The sequence below is a fragment of the Hetaerina americana genome, unplaced genomic scaffold (genome assembly GCF_022747635.1).
Source record: "Hetaerina americana unplaced genomic scaffold, ioHetAmer1.1.p SCAF_2, whole genome shotgun sequence".
Lineage (NCBI taxonomy): Eukaryota > Metazoa > Arthropoda > Insecta > Odonata > Calopterygidae > Hetaerina > Hetaerina americana.
The window spans coordinates 49,667,203-49,685,530 of NW_027286763.1; positions in this window are offsets into that span (position 1 = coordinate 49,667,203).

An 18,328-nucleotide genomic window follows, 5' to 3' on the forward strand; every position below is an offset into this window, starting at 1 on the left:
TACTTCCTCATTTGTTTTCCTTTTGGTCCATTTCACCTTCTCCATCCTTCTACTCGTACATACCCACATTTCAGAAACCTCCAATCTACTTCTATCCTCCTGCTTCAGTGACCACCTTTCTGCACCATACATAACTATGCTCCATATCAATTTTTTGAGAGCCTTTTCTAACATCCTTACTCAACATCCCTGTCATCAAATCCCTCCTCCTTGTGAATGCCTCTTTGCCAACGCAATTCTTCTCCTCACGTCCCTACTACTTTGACCGTGTTGGTCCAAAACCCTTACAAGATACGTAAATTGTTCTACCTGCTCTAGTTTTTGCCCTCCTATTTTAATGTTTAACTTAGCTTTTTTTCTTTCTGCAAAATCGCGTAATATTTGTTTTATTAATATTAATTCTCCTCTCGCATCTGAATTTCCAATTGACTCAGCAATGCTTGCAACCTCTGGCTGACTGAAAAACTAAAGCTTGGTCATCAGCAAACCTAACTGATTTTACGAATTCCCCTCCGACTTTCATTCTTACCGTCAGTTATTCCCATACCTCTTTAACCATTTCTTCCACATATACATTGAACAGCATTGGTTATAATGAACAACCCTTCCTTAAATCTCTTCCTAACACTGCCCATCCGGGCGCCCCGTTCCCCACCCGCACCTGAGCAGTCTAAGACATGTACAGATTGTGGATTAGCCTCCTGTCCCTCTAATCTATGCCTTTTTTCTGCAATATACTCATTAGTTTTTCCTAATTCACTCTATCAAATGCATTTTTGAAATCTAGGAAACTAGCAAATACGTCCTGAGTGTATTCCATATTCCTCTTGATTAGTGATCTCACTACTGCAATGGCATCATGCATGCCTCTCCCCTTCCTAAAATCAAACTGATTATCTCCTAAGTAATCATTTATCCTACTCTTTATCCTTTTGTTGATGATCCTAAGAACAACTTTAGCTGTGTGGGATTTCAAACTTATTCTTCTGTAGTCCTCACATGATGTGGCCTTTACCTTTTTCGGAATCGGAACTAACACCGATTTCACCTTTCATGATGTTTTCATATTTTAAAAATCTACATTGTGACTTTATATATTTGTGCATTGCCGAAGAGCATTCCATTTCAAAGATATTATAAATATTTTTTAAATATATATATATGTATGATATATGTGTATATATTTATGTACATTATTGTATATACTACCTTGATCAAAAAGTTCCCGGAATAACCACCGTGTGGCGCTCCCATCGTTCCGATTTGAGTTCTGTTTTTTTTGTTAAATTGGTACATCTGTTGTTGATATTCCCTTTAAATCTTAGTGTCATAACTTGACATTTGCAAAAGTTACGTAGCCAAGAGTACATCTATCTCTGTGTGTGTTGGCGATTTTTTACAATTGCAGAAATGGATTTAAATTTGCAACAACGAACTTGTATTAAATTTTGCGTAAAAAACGGATTTAGTGGCGCACGGACGTTGGAAATGTTGGAAAAGTGTTTCGGCAACGATTCTCTAAAAAAAACGGTCTTTTACCAGTGGCACGAGCGGTTCAGAAGTGGTCGTGAGTCAATCGAGGATGATGAACGCAGTGGCAGACCATCGACATCGAAAGTCGGTGAAAAAATTGATAAAGTAAAAGAAATGTTGGTCAATAACCGCAAATTAACCATCAGAGAAATAGCGGAGGACTTGAACATTGCCTATGGATCCGCCCAAGACATTGTGGTTAATGATTTGGGTTTCCGTCGTGTAGCATGCCAAAAGACCTCAATTTCATGCAAAAAAGAGACCGTGTTGACGTCGCAAAAGACATGATTTGCGAGGCTGAATCCGATCCCACATTCATCAAAAGGATCATTACTGGAGACGAGACGTGGGTTTATGAGTACGACACGCAATCCAGACATGAGGCAAGTGAATGGCGTTCACCAAATGAGCCGAGACCAAATCGAGACCACGTCGTTTTCAGTCAAAAAAGAAGGCAATGCTGACGGTTTTCATGGATTACAACGGTGTAGTGCATCATGAATTTTTGCCAGAAGGCCAGACAGTAAACAAAGAGTATTATTTGGGCGTTATGAGACGTTTGCGTGAAGCAATTCGCCGAAAGAGACCAGAAATGTGGGCAGAAAACTCGTGGATTTTGCACCATGATAACGCACCGTCGCACAGTGCTATCATTATTCGTAATTTTTTGACGAAAAATGCAACAAATACCATCCAACAGCCACCGAATTCACCTGATTTGGCTCCCTGTGACTTCTTTCTGTTCAATCGAGTTAAAAAACCATTACGGGGAACGCGTTTTAGCAGCCGAGAGGAAGTAATGGAAAAATCGCAGGAAGCACTGATGGACATACCGAAAACCGAATATAAAAAATGTTTCGAGGATTGGATCAAGCGCTGGCATAAGTGTGTTGCAGTCGATGGGGATTACTTTGAAGGGGACAATATAGATTTAGATGAATAAACTTGTATTTTTAATTTTCTGAATAAATTCCGGGAAATTTTTGATCAAGGTAGTATGTGTACGAGGTCTGTTCAAAACGTATCACGACTTTAGTGTTTTTTCAAAAATCAGTTATTTATTAATGAATATCTATTTGGTCCCCTTCACAGTCATACACATTACATATTATACACTCGTGCCAATGTTTTTTCAAATCCTCAAAGCATTTCAAAAAATTATTTTTCGTGATCTTGCTCAGCTCCTCCTTCGATGCAGTTTTTATCTCGTCTATTGTAGCATAGCGTCATCCTTTCATGGGCCTCTTGGGTTTCAGGAACAAGAAAAAGTCACTGGGGGCCAGATCTGGGGAATACGGTGGCTGCGACATCATTAGTGTATTTATTTTGGCCAAAAATTCACGCGCAAATAACGATGTGTGAGTTGGGGCGTTGTCATGGTACAAAAGCCAATTTTTGTTCTTCCAAAAATATATATAGTATATATATGGGTGAAACAGTCCCCTGACGCCATCTCTTGGCTAAAGAATCGGGGCGCTTGGCGACATATTAAACCCACGGATCTCAGGGTAAATTACGTTTCCTCGATAGCTGCCTCGATAGCAGGACGTGCCTGTGTTCACCGAGTGTCTAAAATTCGCCGGCGTCCGAGGCTTCGGCCGCCGGGGTTTGGAGAGCGGCACTGCCGGAGTCTCTCGGAAATCGAGGTTCCGATCGTGTTTTGTTTCGAGCGGCGGTTGACCGCCTAGTTCATCGAGAAGCGTGCAGTTTGACTCTCGACTTCTTCCGCCGGGAAGGCCGTACTTTTGTTTTGTTTACTGGATCAAGACTGACCTTGACTCCTGGTGTAGAGCTTAGGCTCCTTTTTATTTGCTACCGCCGGGTGCGTGTGGCGGGGAGGGAGCGTTCGTGAGTGTTTTTTTTTCTTTCTTTCCTTCTTGGAGTGCTTTCAGTGCGCTCTTCTTCTTTTCTTTGCGCTGGCGTGCTCCATTTGATTTCTTTCAAAATGGTCGTACGTCGCGTAAACACGCTCGCCTTGCAAGTTGATGAGAAGGCGAAACCCCCTACTCCGTTGGAGGTCCACCTCTTTACACTAGAGTCGCTGGGCCTCACACCCGAAGAGATTGTGGCGATCCAATTTGGATATAACCGCCATTTGGTATTCCTGAAGTTGGCAACTGAAGCTACTATGAAGAGGATTCTAGATAATATCCCACGAAAACTACCGTTTCCATCCAAAATTGATCCGAGGACGACGATTACCATTGACGAGACCTCCGGTAGCCCTTGTAATGTCAGGGTTCTATGTCTCCCCGTGGAGACCCCATTGGAAGATATAACAGGCGAGCTTCAACGTTTTGGAAAAATCCATCGCTCGTGGGAGAATAGGTGGGAGGGCGACAAATTGGCGCGCGTGTTGACAGGTACGAGAGTGGTGCGGATGACGGTCGAAAGAAATATCCCCTCGTACCTCCACATCGGCGGCAACCGGGCCATCATCATCTACGAGGGTCAGCGCCGCACCTGCGCCCGTTGCAACCAAGAAGGCCACGAGCGCAAGACCTGCCCTCGGAACCAGGGAGGGAAGAGCTATGCGGAGGCAATGTTTTTGGCCTCCAATCCGAACACCGCCGAAGAGATAGATGAGCCCGAGATGGCTGTGGAGGAGAGGGCGCGGTCCCTGATACTTATCGAGGGTGCGCCCCCAGCTGTTCCCGCCGAACCCCCGCATCCCCCTCCACTCGGAGGGAAATTTCAGAGGGAACGAAAGTCGTCAACGGAAGGCAGGGATCCGAAGAAGAAGAGGATGGACGACATTGCACTGCTGATTTCGAGCATTGATCAAGCTGCGGTCCCTACCAGCTCGGATACACACTCACGACCACCAGCCCCTATCTCCGTGACCCCGTCAAAAGAGGACAGATCATCCTGCGTCCTTCCTTTCTCTGGCCACGCCAACGATGCGTTCTTCCCGCAATCCTTGCTTCACGGGCTTCCAACTCCCCGAGAATCACGGGTGACAGCGGGGGAGGATGTATCCGATTACGACTGTCCCCCTTCCTCAACGGCGGGCCCCTCGATTACGGTGTCACGGAAAATCAAGAAAGTATCACCGGCCGCGGAAGTTGACACATGTACGAGCAAAACCTTGTCGACGTCAACAATCCCAGACATTCCATCCTCATTCTCCTTTGAGGACAGCCAAGGTGTCGACGATCTTCCCAGGGCTCCTCTAGAGGCGGACAAATTCGACCGATCTCCTCTAATTTCTCCCGATGGGGCCCCTTCGGCAGAAGACCACCAGTCCGCCACCCCGCCCCCCCCTGAGGCCATCTCCTGGGCTGGGACAGCCCACAGCTCTGCTCGCTCGAACAGGGCCCCCCGTGGAATGCCGCCGAGTAACCCGCTCTTCGTAGAGACCACGGCTGGGTCTTCCTCTTCGGACGAGGTCGGAAGGGAGGTATGCGGTGACAACTCGAGACCTCGATCGTCGACCCGTCGGACGAAGCGTCCCGGGAAGCGGCGAAGCACTCGTCGCCCGGGTTCGAGCCGCGACTGAAGCGACGTAAGCCATGACCAGGACTCTGGTAAGTGATGTCCGGTGCCCATAGCTGTCCTCTCATTCCACCAATGAATATTATTTCGCTTAAATTTGCTGGCGTTTATAGCGCTTTAAAAATTGCAGTCCTCCAACGTTTTCTCCGCGACCTTAGGGCTGATGTAATCCTCCTTCAAGAGGTAAAGGAGGACATAGCCTGGGATGCGAACATCTTTCAGGCTATCGGCAATTTCGCCGAAAGTCATTCTGGCACCACCACCCTAGTCCGAAATGGCATTCCGTTCTCTCATGTTCGCCGCCACCCCTCGGGCCGAATAACGTTCGTTATCGTGAATGGTATCCATATCACAAACCTTTACGCTCCCTCCGGTGAGCGCGCGAGGGCAGAGCGCGAAACATATTTCAATGAACTTCTCCTCCCCTACCTGTATTCCTTCTCCGGGAAGGCCATATTGGGCGGAGATTTTAACACTATCTACCGCCGAGAGGATAGTGCCTCGAACAGGGATAACGTGACATACTATCCAAGCCGGGCGCTCTCACTGATGCTCGACTCCATTGGAGCGATTGACGCAGTCCGTTCTTATTACGCCGGTCCCGCCCCCTTCACGCGATCAGGGCCTAACTCTCGGACGCGGATTGACTACCTCTTCGTCTCGACATCCCTAAAGAATGATGTCCAGACAGTGGATACCCTCCCGGTGTCCTTCTCTGATCACTGCGCAGTGATCATGAGAGTTACGTGCCCGGACACAACCCCGGGCGCGCACGTCCACCGCTGCGGCTCCGTGTGGCGCATGGACCTCCGCGTGTTGGAGGACGCGACTCGTCGTGATTCCGCACCCGGGTGTGTGCACTGATCGCGGCACTCCGCCCCGGTGCAAACCTCGCTCTATGGTGGGACGAGGTTTTCAAACCCCGCATTGTCACCCACATCAAAAGGCAAACTTTCGAGTGGCGTAGGGAAAAGAACTACACCATCTCCTTCTACCGCCGAGCGCTGGAAGAGCTCCTGCGTAAGGATGTGGCGCCGGAGGGTTTCCACGCCCAAGTGTCGTCCCTAAAAAACATTATCCTTGGCCACGAGCTCCAAAAATACGCTCCCCAACAGTGGCAAAAAGAACTGGACACGGATAAAGGGGGCCCCCTAACGCTATCTGAGCTTCGGCGCTGGATGAAATCCAACTCTGGCTCCGATATAGACAGAATCCCTGTCAGAGAATCTGCCGCCGGTGACACCAACCTCCTTAAGGAAGCGGGCCGGCACTTTCAAAACACCTTTAACAGGTATCCTCCATGGAAGGAGGGAGACGCACCCCCTCTCCCCCCTCTCCCTACGCTTCCCACGGATCAAAAAGACGATTTTTGTCGAGTCATAAGTTCAGACGAACTGGACTGCGTCTCCTCCATGTTCCCCAAGGGAAAAGCACCCGGCTTGGACGGCCTACCCTTTGAATTTTATCTAGCGTACTGGGATGTTTTAAAACCTATTTTAACCCACCTTTTTAACTGCATTTTAGCTAGCGGCTCTCTGACTGCAAGTCAGAGGACCGCCGTAATAACGCTTATACCAAAGAAGACGCGGCCAAAGTCGTTCAACGACTTCAGGCCAATCGCCCTTTTAAACGCAGACTATAAAATATTGGCGCACGTCCTACGATGTAGAATGACGGCTGCTGCTGACATCGTCCTCTCTCCATCCCAGTACGCCGTGTCGAAAACGCGAAACATTTTCGATGCAGCACTTTTAATTCGCGACATCATTTTTTCCGCCCCCTTGTATGGCGATCGTTTTTTATCACTGGTGGCTATCGATCTTGAGAAAGCATTTGACCTGGTCCGGATCGAATGGATTCTCACCGTGCTCAAGAAGATGGCCTTCCCCGAGTACTTCATTCGTGCCGTATCAACGATGTATAACGGAACATACTCTATAATTAGGATAAACAATGCCACATCGCCGCCCATCCCCGTCAGTAACTCCGTTCGGCAGGGCTGCCCACTGTCAATGCTGCTGTTCGCCCTTGCCTTAGACCCCATACTCAGACGACTACAGAGCAGTGGAATCGGGGTACGTCGTCACGGCGCCGTCTGCCTGGGCGTCGCATACGCTGACGACATAACGCTCTTCGTAGACGACCCGTCCCACATGGCCCTAGCCCACGACATATTAACGTCATATGAGCAGGGTGGTATCTTCCTCAATAACCGGAAATCCGGGTTTTTGCTGCTGAAGGGCGACCGGCCCTCGACCTCCATCGGTTGGTCAGAAGCGCCCTCGCTCAAAATCTTGGGGTTCTGGTGGGAGAGGGAGTTGGCTCCCACGATTGAGCGAAACTGGGGAATTATTGACCATCATGTAAAATGGAGTGTTGGAAAGCTTTCACTCCCTTCCCTCCCGATCGTGACCCGCGTCCGCCTCCTCAACCAGATTGTCTTCCCAAGGATATGGTATGTGGCCCATCTATGGCCCTTACCCACTAAATACAACGCATACTTTATTAGAGTGTCCAACCAAATGATCTGGAATGGCTACGTAAAGAAAGTGTCCCGAAACCAGCTCTATGGCCCGTTTGAGCAGGGTGGTCTCAATTTAACCGATACAGCTCTAAAGGCGAAGGTGGTCTATGCGAAGCTTAGCCTGCGCATCCTCGGCGGTGACGACGCGTGGCGCAAGGCACTCCTCAAGGACGCGTGGCAGGAACTCGCGCGCGACGTATGCCACCGGAGGGCATTTGATGAAACGAAAAAAGTCGCTTCTCTCCTGCGAGATGGAGAAGCAATTCGAGTGAAGACCCTGTATGTCAGAGCGCTTACCGAGCAGCAACAAAATATATCGAAAAGAACGATTTCTTGGAAAAACTGGGCGACCAGCAGGGCGAACGATGAGGCACGTAGTGGAATGTTTAACCTAATCGCGAACACAGTCATGACGAGGGAAGTGAGGCACCACCTTCGGCTAGCCGATTCGCCCCTTTGTCCGTCATGCGGTCGAATAGACAACGTCGCGCATCTCATCCTTGGATGCAACGATAAAATCAGAGAATGGGAAGCTCTAAAAAAGATCTATAAAACCTGGGACGTGTTCGGTGGTGGTGCCATTACCGACATGAATCTGATCACCTTGAACTTTCGGCTCTTTCCGAGCTTTAAATCCTTCATAATGACCACCCTAATCGTGGAATTCACACAGATGAGAACCGCGAATAAACATTCCGCTAATGGCATGCAAGCATTGGTGGAACGGATGTGGCTGCCCCCGGTACCGGACACACTTCGTCCGTGGTTAAAAAGTTGCTTTTCTGAATAACTGTGCTTCAAAGCTATCAATAATCCCAACCAAATCTAATGTTCCGTTGCTAATCCAAATATTTCCTTCTATATTATGTGAACCCGGCCTTTATTATTTCCTTCAACAATATTGTTCATGGTCACAATTGTTTCATGCAATGTATATGAATTTATGTCTATGTAAGTGTGTAACCATAGTAAGAAAAAAAAATACTTTGTAAACATAATAATCTGTAAGCTGACAATGTGTACAATGTAAACACTAGCAGTGTAACATACTAGACCGAATAAAACTAAATTGAACCATAGCTCAAGTGGTTAAGAGCATCCGCCCGGCAAGTGGAAAGATCCGAGGTTCGAGTCCCGGTCAAGGAAATATTTTTACCCTTGTGATCCGTTCGATTCCGCCTTCCCCACCTTTATTGTGTTCGTCCTTTATATGTGTTCCTATCCCTTTTCCTTATATCTGTTTCTGTATATATGAGTATTTATTTGCCGTTTGGCGGGATTTCGTGTTTGAATGTGTATATATATATATATATATATATATACTATATATATATATATATATATATATATATATATATATATATATGTGTGTGTGTGTGTGTATATATATATATATATATATATATATATATATTTATATATATATATATTTATTTATATATATATATATACATATATTCAGGGTCCGTACAGTAAGTATCGGGACTGGTTCCAAAAATCAAAATTTATTGCAGTCATCATTACAACAACTTAACATTCCTCGAGAGGCATTCCTCCTGAATCGTTAAACTTAGTTCGGCGCGTCTGCCACTCGTCAAAAGCCCGCTGGAAGTCGGTTTCCGGAATACTGTTGAGAGCCTTTGTCATTGCCTCTTGACACGCCTCGATGGAGTCGAACTGATATCCTTTGAGCTCCTTTTAAGCTATCCTTTGAGGTAATAACGTTGTCGAGATCTTCATCTTCCTGCACGCAGTCCAAAATGTCTTGCGAAATTCCCACCCGTGACAGTTTTTACTCCTCGCTCAAGACTTTCGGCACCAGCGTCTCCAACACTTTTCTCATTGCAAGAACCTCTGTTACAATGGTGTGGACGGTTCCGACTGAAAGGCCGGCCTCCTCACTGATAAGAGCGTTGGTTAAACGCCTGTCAGAGGCCAAAACTTCTTTCACTTTGGCCACCTGAGCATCGGTTCGAGCGGTCGTCGGTCGTCCGACGCGGTGCTCGTCTTCGACGAGCTCCCGGCCTTCCTTCAACATTTTCCCCATAAGCCTGTTTAATGAGTTCAAGTGTCTTCGACGCAGACTTCCCGAGTTTAACGCAAAACGTCACAGCGTAGCATTGCTCGACAATGCACTCCATGCTGGCGCGACGGCATCACCAACAATCGCACGTCACAAAAATCCATCTCCTGTCTCGCATGCCCGGAGGCGACTGAAATAAAGTGCGCCTGAGTGGTGGGGGACCCTTCTACCCAGCCGACCGGTCGGACCCCCATCCACCGTTGCGTATATACAGGTATATATACGAGGGTCATCCGGAAAGTAGTACCCGTTCGTGCCGCATGAAGTGCTGACGACGCGAGTAGCCGCTGGACGAGGTCAGATAGCTTCAGTGGCTTGTCTGCCTTCTCTGAGCCAAGTTGCGTGACGCTAGCATTGCCTGTGTTGTTTCTGTGATTGTTTACAATGTTTAAAAAAATTGAGAACGCCGCCAGTTGTGAAGTGAGGGCAGTGATTAAATTCCTCAATGCAAGAAACGTTCGCCCATGTGATATTCATCGCCAATTAAAGGAGGTGTATGGAGACAATGTAATGGACGAGTCGTCTGTTCGGCGGTGGTGTCGCAACTTCAACATGGGGAGGGGGAACACACACGACGATGAGCGTTCGGGGAGACCGTCTGTCATTACAGACCAACTGGTGAGCTCAGTTGACGAATTCGTGAGGAACGATCGGCGCGTCACAATTGATGACATCTGTGAGCATTTTCCCAATGTTTCTCGAACAATTGTTCATGAAATTGTTAAACACCATCTGCATTATGCAAAAATTTGTGCAAGATGGGTCCCTCGCGTATCTCAATGAGCTGGCGGCGAAGGACTATGCAGCAGGAATACAGAAACTTGTCACACGTTATGACAAATGCCTTAATTTGCTTGGAGATTATGTTGAGAAGTAGTTTAAAGTATCCTCTTTCAAATAAAATTTTTTATGTTTGTTAATATTTACTTTTGTGTCTTTATTTCACGAACGGGTACTACTTTCCGGATGACCCTCGTATATATATATAGTTTTATATACATAAATATATATACACACACACAATGATTGTAATAATAATAATTCATTGTAATTTTAATAAATAAACAAAATTCACATTTCTCTTTCTTGTAAAATCTCTAATCCTTCCAGCTTCACTATCTCTTTTTATATTGGTGTAGCAGTATTAAATAATAGTTAATGATAATATATAATTTGTATTGTACTGGTTAAGATAGTTTATGGATGGACACAGTCTAAACAATTATACAAACATTCATTTACTTCCTTCTCCTAACAAAAAGCACAACCTGAAATTGGGCATTACTGTAAACCCCTCCTCAATTCTGCATCGTTCTTTCATCCCTTCATTCTGACCAACAAGCCTATTTTATTCCTTCCCCTTATTCATTTGCTTAATGTTCTCCCTTCTATCACAGTCTTTAACATTCCATCGCCAATCAAAATGCCCTGAATCCATCTTTCCTACCTCCTCCTTACTTTTTCCAACGATTCTCACCAGTTCTAGTTTATGAACCCCTTCTTTAATATTTAAATTACACCCCTCTTTTTTTTCAAAAATTGCATAACCTTGGTTCTTTTTACATTTACTCTCTTTCTATTACTATCACACTACCTTACTAGGTAGTCAGCAATACTTGCAATCCCATGGCTGACTGGCAAAGTAAACCTCAATCATACGCAAACCTAACCAAATTAATGAGTTGCCCACCAACTATCATTCCTAGTTCCAGTTATTCATATAGTATTCCACTTTGCCCATTTCCTCCACATATACATTGAAAAGTACAGGTGATATTAGACATCTCTGTCTTTTAATTTTTGACACCCCTATTTTTAATTATCTGCACACAATTCAAAGAAAAAATAAAATAGATGGAAAAGAAAATGAACTAAAAACTTTATATATGGAAATAGGTTTCATGGAAGGAATCCAAAACAATCAATAAAATTGGATGCAGAGTATTTTGATTGGAGATGGAATGTTGAATACAGCCATAAAGGGGGAAATAGGTGCATCAGGCAAGTGAGATAGGAGGATAAAGGGACTAGCCAAATGGACGAAATAAAGCGAATTTGAAAGTGTATAGAATTGAAGGATTAATTTGACTAAGTCTAATGTGTCACATTGTATTATGCAAGGTGAAACTTGACAATTTAGCTGTGGTTAGTCTGTGCACACATCCAAAGCCTACCTTAAATGGTAGACTACCATTTAAAAAAGGGAGGTGTAATACCCTAAGTATAATAAAAAATGACAAAGTAGCTTGATCCATTAAGTGTAGGTACAAAATAAATCGGACTAAAATGCTAGTAGTGCTTCCCCTCACCATAGAATTCTGTGAATATTCGGATATAATTACATTATCCATTTGTAACAAAATAATTTTAGGGTGAATTTGATGACTTAATTAGTTTTGCTCGGCCTAAATTGAGCGAATATTTGATAAAAATGTCGGTGGGGGAATGGATCCCCGTATCCATACTCGTACATGAATTTCAAAAGTTACAATTTGGTACTGAAAGCTCCATTTAATCATGCAAATAATTAATTAAATCATGCGAATCTCTCCGGTAACTATTGATATTCAATACCATTTTTATTCCGTAGAAAATGTCTCCGGTCAGAATGGTATCATACCATACTGCATTCGATTCTTGGTGGTATTAGAGCATCAACACTGGAACATAATGAACGGAGGCAGTCGTGTTAAACGCCCAAAAGAGCTTCTAATAATTTTCGGGGCAGTATAAACCATCTCGGTGGTTAGTCTTGAGAGTGAAAAGACGTATTTTTTAACGTGAAACTATTGGTAATTAATTAGCAAATTCAGCGATGTATATACACGAATTAAGATTTTCAGGTATTTTTTTCGTAATATTTATAAATGGCTGCATATCGTTCTTCTCGGAATTAATTTACTTTAAGCCAAATCTTGGAACTATAAAGTAAAGCGAAAAAAGTTAAAAATAAATTTTTCAGGATAAGAAAAATACTTTTTCGTTCGAAAATTCATAAATTTTGACAATATATACTGCCGTTATGGTTACTTTGGCAGTTATACTTTTTCGGGATTGAAATGACAAGAAATTTGAGCAATGTGGTTATAATTTACTGAAATCTTTGATTGCCCAAATGAGTGAGTGATAAGCACGAGGGAGAAGTTAGTGGTAAAGAGTTTGCTGAAGTCATTAAACCCTTCTTCATGTATTAAGTTTTGGTATTTCAAATAAAGCTTTCCATAAGCTAACTAGGGAATTTTGTAGTCTCTTTTGGCCATCATATTTACTATAAAGTCATATTATATTTCAACCTAGTTTTAATTTAAATACTCATGAAATGAACGTTGAAATTCACGCTAGAATTGTTTTTCCAATCTTATTTCTCCCGCATGTCACATTTAGTCACAAACATCCTGAAATATTTAAAAATGTATACACAAAATTATAAAAACGAATAAAATATTTATATATATTTTGCGGTAAAAAATATTTTATCACGACCTCTTTTGCTACAATCTCTTCCTTACCATATAATTTTTTCGCTATGATGAAACATTATTTCGCGAAACCGCGGCTTGTGTCAAACCTTTCCTTGTGTGTCGGATTCAAGTATGTTGGCCCAGATGATGAAGAGATTTATAGTGAATTATGAGAACAGCACTCTTAAAAGTGGATAGCGTTTTAGAAAAAATAAATACTACGATAACCGTGTTCGTCATGAACGCCTTGAACCTATTTTTCCCCGAAGTCGCTTCGAAACAATTTACACACAGCGCTCAACATTTCCGCGCTCGAGGCCTCCAACTGAGGCTGAGAGGACTCTAGCAAAGAGAGCAGCTCATTTCATCCTCGGCTGCTCTGCAAAACCGGATGCATGCAAACGTAGCTTTACTCTTGTTGCGTTTCCGGTGGAAGTGGAAGAATTCCCAATCAGTGCCCTCCACCTTATGTCCTGCTGGACTAGGATGAGAACGGCAGCCGAAATCCATCGTGCTTCCGTACGAACTAAAGGGAAGTCTTGTACTATGCCCTCCTTTGTCCATTCATTTAATTTTTTACGCTCTAATGGAGAATTGCGAATGCATGCAGTGGAGATGAGTAAAATTTTCGTGAAATATATTGAAGCTCCAACTCAAAGAGTTCAACAAATATTAAAAAAAAACACTTGACACTCCATGCATTAATGTAATTTAAGTTTCTCGAAAGGCGAATGTCACTGCGATATTATCAAAATAAATAAACCGTCAAAGAAACGCTTTTTATCCTATGTAGCACATTCCCGTGTGAACGTAAACAGTTGTTTCCAAGGTCTAAATACTACACCGAAGTCGATTATAAAAATGGAGAGCTGAAAACTGAAAATGAATTCTGTTTAATAAGTGGAATATCGAATACCAAAATGTAACTTGGTTATATTACCATCTGTGACTTTGTGGCAAACGTTTTTCTTAATTCAACCCAGCCCAATCACATTTTTGTATTTATTATGACTGTAACCAAGTGACTATATTGAATGATTAGTTAAAAAAAGGCAATGCGTTTCACACCGTTGATATCGTTTCACCAGAACTACTACATTGAATAAATTTATAGATATGGGTTTCAGTGGGAAACAACCGCATATGGAGCCACCATTTATTGAGTTAGCATTAAAGTACTCATTTTGTTTGCGTAGCGGCAAAAAGATACTTAAAGACTTTAAGTTACTCACTTTAGAAGTAAAAAGTAGAGATAAAAATATTGACACATACATGATTCAACTCGCCTTACCTTCTCGTATTTATTGATTTTGTAAAACACATAACGGAAGCCTGACCAATGAACTAGAGAAGTGATCAACTGGTCATTTATTCGAATCTTTTGGAAGGGAATACCCATTAAAGTACATTAGCAAATGTGTTGGAAAACAACTATGCATTTATAGAATCGGGATTTAAAGATCACTTTAGAATTGCTGACTAGTAATAAACCAAAAATAAAATGCGACGAATGAGACATGGATGGAATTTGAGGAAATAAATGAAATGAAGTTCTCCGGAGAGGAATAAAAAACTCCAGAATCTTTTTTCAACCGGATCTCTAATCGGGATTGCCGGTGTGGTAATCATGCTTTTAGAGAGTTCCGGATTAGAATAAAGAATTCATAGCCGTAAAACGAAGGAATTAATCGTGATGCCCAGATTAGAATGGATACTTAACGAAAGGACGTGAATGCAATAGAGACGCACGTGTCTATCTCGGACAATGCTAAGAGGAATTAGACGTCTTTCAAGGAATAACCGAAAGTGATTAAGAGCATACCGGAGAAGAGAAAAAGTTAATATTCCAAGGGGCCTATAATGAATGAAAATATGGTTATGGCGCTGAGGGTAGGGGAAATCATGAATAGGGTTATCGAAACAAGTAAGAGGGGGGAGACTGCACCGGAGTTGATTTTGTGTGGGATATATTTTTTGGAAACTGTTTAAAAGAAGAGACACTGTGGGATAAAATAAGTTTCCCAATTGACTGAATGTACAATATAAACAATTTCTTAGCAATTAAGCAACAGGCTGCAAGGTTAATTTATTTGTGAACTCAATTTGGTGATATAACGAGTTGCCAAATTTACAAATAAATCGTAAAGGTCAATAAATGAATGCTGACAGGGGGGAAGGCTTTAGCAAGCAGAACATAGGTTGGCCTATCAAAGGATGCTAGATGACTCTTAGTAAGATGAAAGTGGCAAAGAGACCATCAAGGAAGGAAGGAGAATCAATTAAGTCCGGTATACAGAGTTTGGAAAGAAATGGAGAAAAAAGAAAACTGAAAAGAAGAAGCCAGAGCAATCAATTATGGGAGCAATTTTGACTCTATAGGACAAACTTAAAATGAGACTGAAAAGAATAAACCGAAACAAGAGAGACAAAAAAAAAACAGACCTTTTGAATTATCCGTGAAGTATGAGTATTCAGAGAGCGACTAGCGGAAGAAAGGAAGTGGAATAAAACATGTAACACGAAAAGTTTAAATTTGGAAATACATAGAACTACAGGAGGTCTCTTAAAAAGGGCTCCTTAAAAAGGCCAAAACTCTCATCACAAGCAATGAAAAAGTGAAGAATATAAGAATCTTCATAATGGGATCGAGTTTAACTAAAAATACTCTAGCATAAAGGCATTGTGATTGATGATGAATGGAAATAATGTAAGGGCGAAAGATGATCTGATGAAAATATGATATAAATATGATTAATTTTATATTATAATTAATATAATATTAATATGATATGATTTTAATATGATATTATCAGATTAATGTGGGTGCTCCTATAATTTGTTATTGGAGACAAGAAGACCAAGCAAACCTGCAGCGGAGAAACTTGGACAAGTGAGAGAATTTGGCTCCTTATCTGAATTAGGATCCTGAGGGATGTAAAAAAAGTAATGCGGACGTAGCGGGTGGAATACTTGAAGTCGAAATCGACATCTTACTGGAAGAAAAGCCTACTGAGATCGAGTTCGAATCCCTCATTTTCCGCAGTTGTAACACACAGATGTTCCTAAGGTCAAGGAAATGGGAAAAAACAGTTGAAACTTTTTCGCAATCCTGAAGAAAGCGTGAATGTGGGTATGCTGGGCCATAAAGTTCTTTACGTCGCTACAAAAGATACTTTACGACGAAGTCAATCCAACCCATACTACTATAGCTTTTTATAGCACAGGAGACCTTTCGTATTGCTCATTTCAGCTGTATTGGTAGTGCCATAGTGTTATTGTCTTTTCCAATCCCGATTGGATAATTCGAAACCCTATCCGGGCATACTGTAAGCCATTATCCAATCAACTCCACAAAAGCCGACACAGGTTTTTTGATGACTTATATTTTAATAGATACAGGGCGCTTACATTATAATTTTGAATTTATATTCACGTAATAGCCAGCGGTAGCGAATAAAACTCGAGATTCAAATATATGGGGCGAAACAGACTTTTTCAAATATCGAACGTCGATTTAACAGACATATTGTGGGGGTGCCGATACGTCGACGCGGTGATAATGAACGTCTATCTATCAAAATGAACCATATCTTCCTTGCTCTGTCGTCGATATGGTCCAACATCTCTGAGATTAGACTCAATTTTCAAGGTCTCGAACGTTCTGATCTCTCCTAAATATACCTAAATCCAAAATATAGCTGACATTGTCTGCATTTTTTTAGTCGTCCACATCATACTCGTCCGATTTAGTAGCCTCGGTCGTTCCTATCTTTATGTTGATGATGTCGTCCTTATCGCCATGTTGACGATAAATATCGACTATCAATATATCGGTTCAAAACATTTAACCCATCGATCCAATAGATATGAAAAAATAAATGTATTGTATCGATCTATGATATCTCACAGCCAGATACAAATATGGTATCCCTACTGTATCAGAACATCAAGAATATCAAAGCAAATCCTTCACTTGAACGTGGAAATAGAAGCGCCGGGAGATTACGGATTTGCTATCTGCTGATAAAACGGGAAGCAACCGTGTTTCGCTCGTTGCGTATCACTTTAGATGGAATTGGGAATGTAATGCTTGATGCTTGATAAAATCTAAGAAGATAAATCACTCGACAATCAAAACCGGAAGAAATAATGAGCTTTTATTTTGGGAAATTAATCACTTAAAATAGGAACAGCCAGCTTAAAGGTGGTGATTATTGTACAGTCATTCCATTGTATTATTTTATAGTGACACATTTTTGAGAATCTTATGATTTCGCTGATTTTCTTGAACAAACTAATTGTGGATTTACTTTTTCTTAGTAGCCCATTGTAAAATTAGTTTAATTATAATCCGTTCCTCTAGGATGATAATTTTATGCGACTGTATCATATGTTGAATATGATACAGTTGCATATACAGTTTCGCATATACATATAATATGATACAGTTTTTTGCGACTGTATCAAATTAAACATATGATACAGTCGCATAAAACTATCATCCTAGAGTAAATTAATAAAATAGTCAATGAAAACTTCGTAAAATACAGACTTACGCTATGGCTCTTTCTTTCCGATACCTGTCACTTGTCAAATGTTAAAAGGAGAAGAAAAGTCCGTTGATTTCGTTTGGCACAAATCCTCCGGAGGGTATTGTTTATTCAGCTTCATTGAGAGAAGCTTGGGCATGAACCACATTACGTCGCATCACTGATAAAACGACATTTTAACGTTCACTTGTGGAAAATATGTCTTAAAGGATCATGGAAATCTAAAGTGAGGTCAACAATAACAGAAAAAATTACTTCGATAGGGTGAAATAAAATTTAGGTTTACACACACAAGATTTAATCTTTATGGAAGACTTAAATATAAGTTTCCTCCTTGCATTACTTGCATTGCATTGGTTAAGTTTATTATTTTCATTTTATGGTTTAATTAAAAAATGTTTATTTACAAAAGAAAATCTGTACAATTACACATGTATTGCAGCATTATACCTTTATGAGCAAAGAAATGAGTATTGGTAACATTTTTTTCGTTTGAATTGAACATATAAAAAGTTTACATTAGCCAATAATTCTTGCAGAGAGGAATTTACTTAGTGTTTAATTAGGAAATAAAATGTACATTTCCCATGCACCGGTGAGATTAAAGGAAAATTATTGCGTTAGAAAACTTTGAAGTATGAAAGTTTTAAAGAAGTTTCTAAAAACCTCATCCGTACTGAAA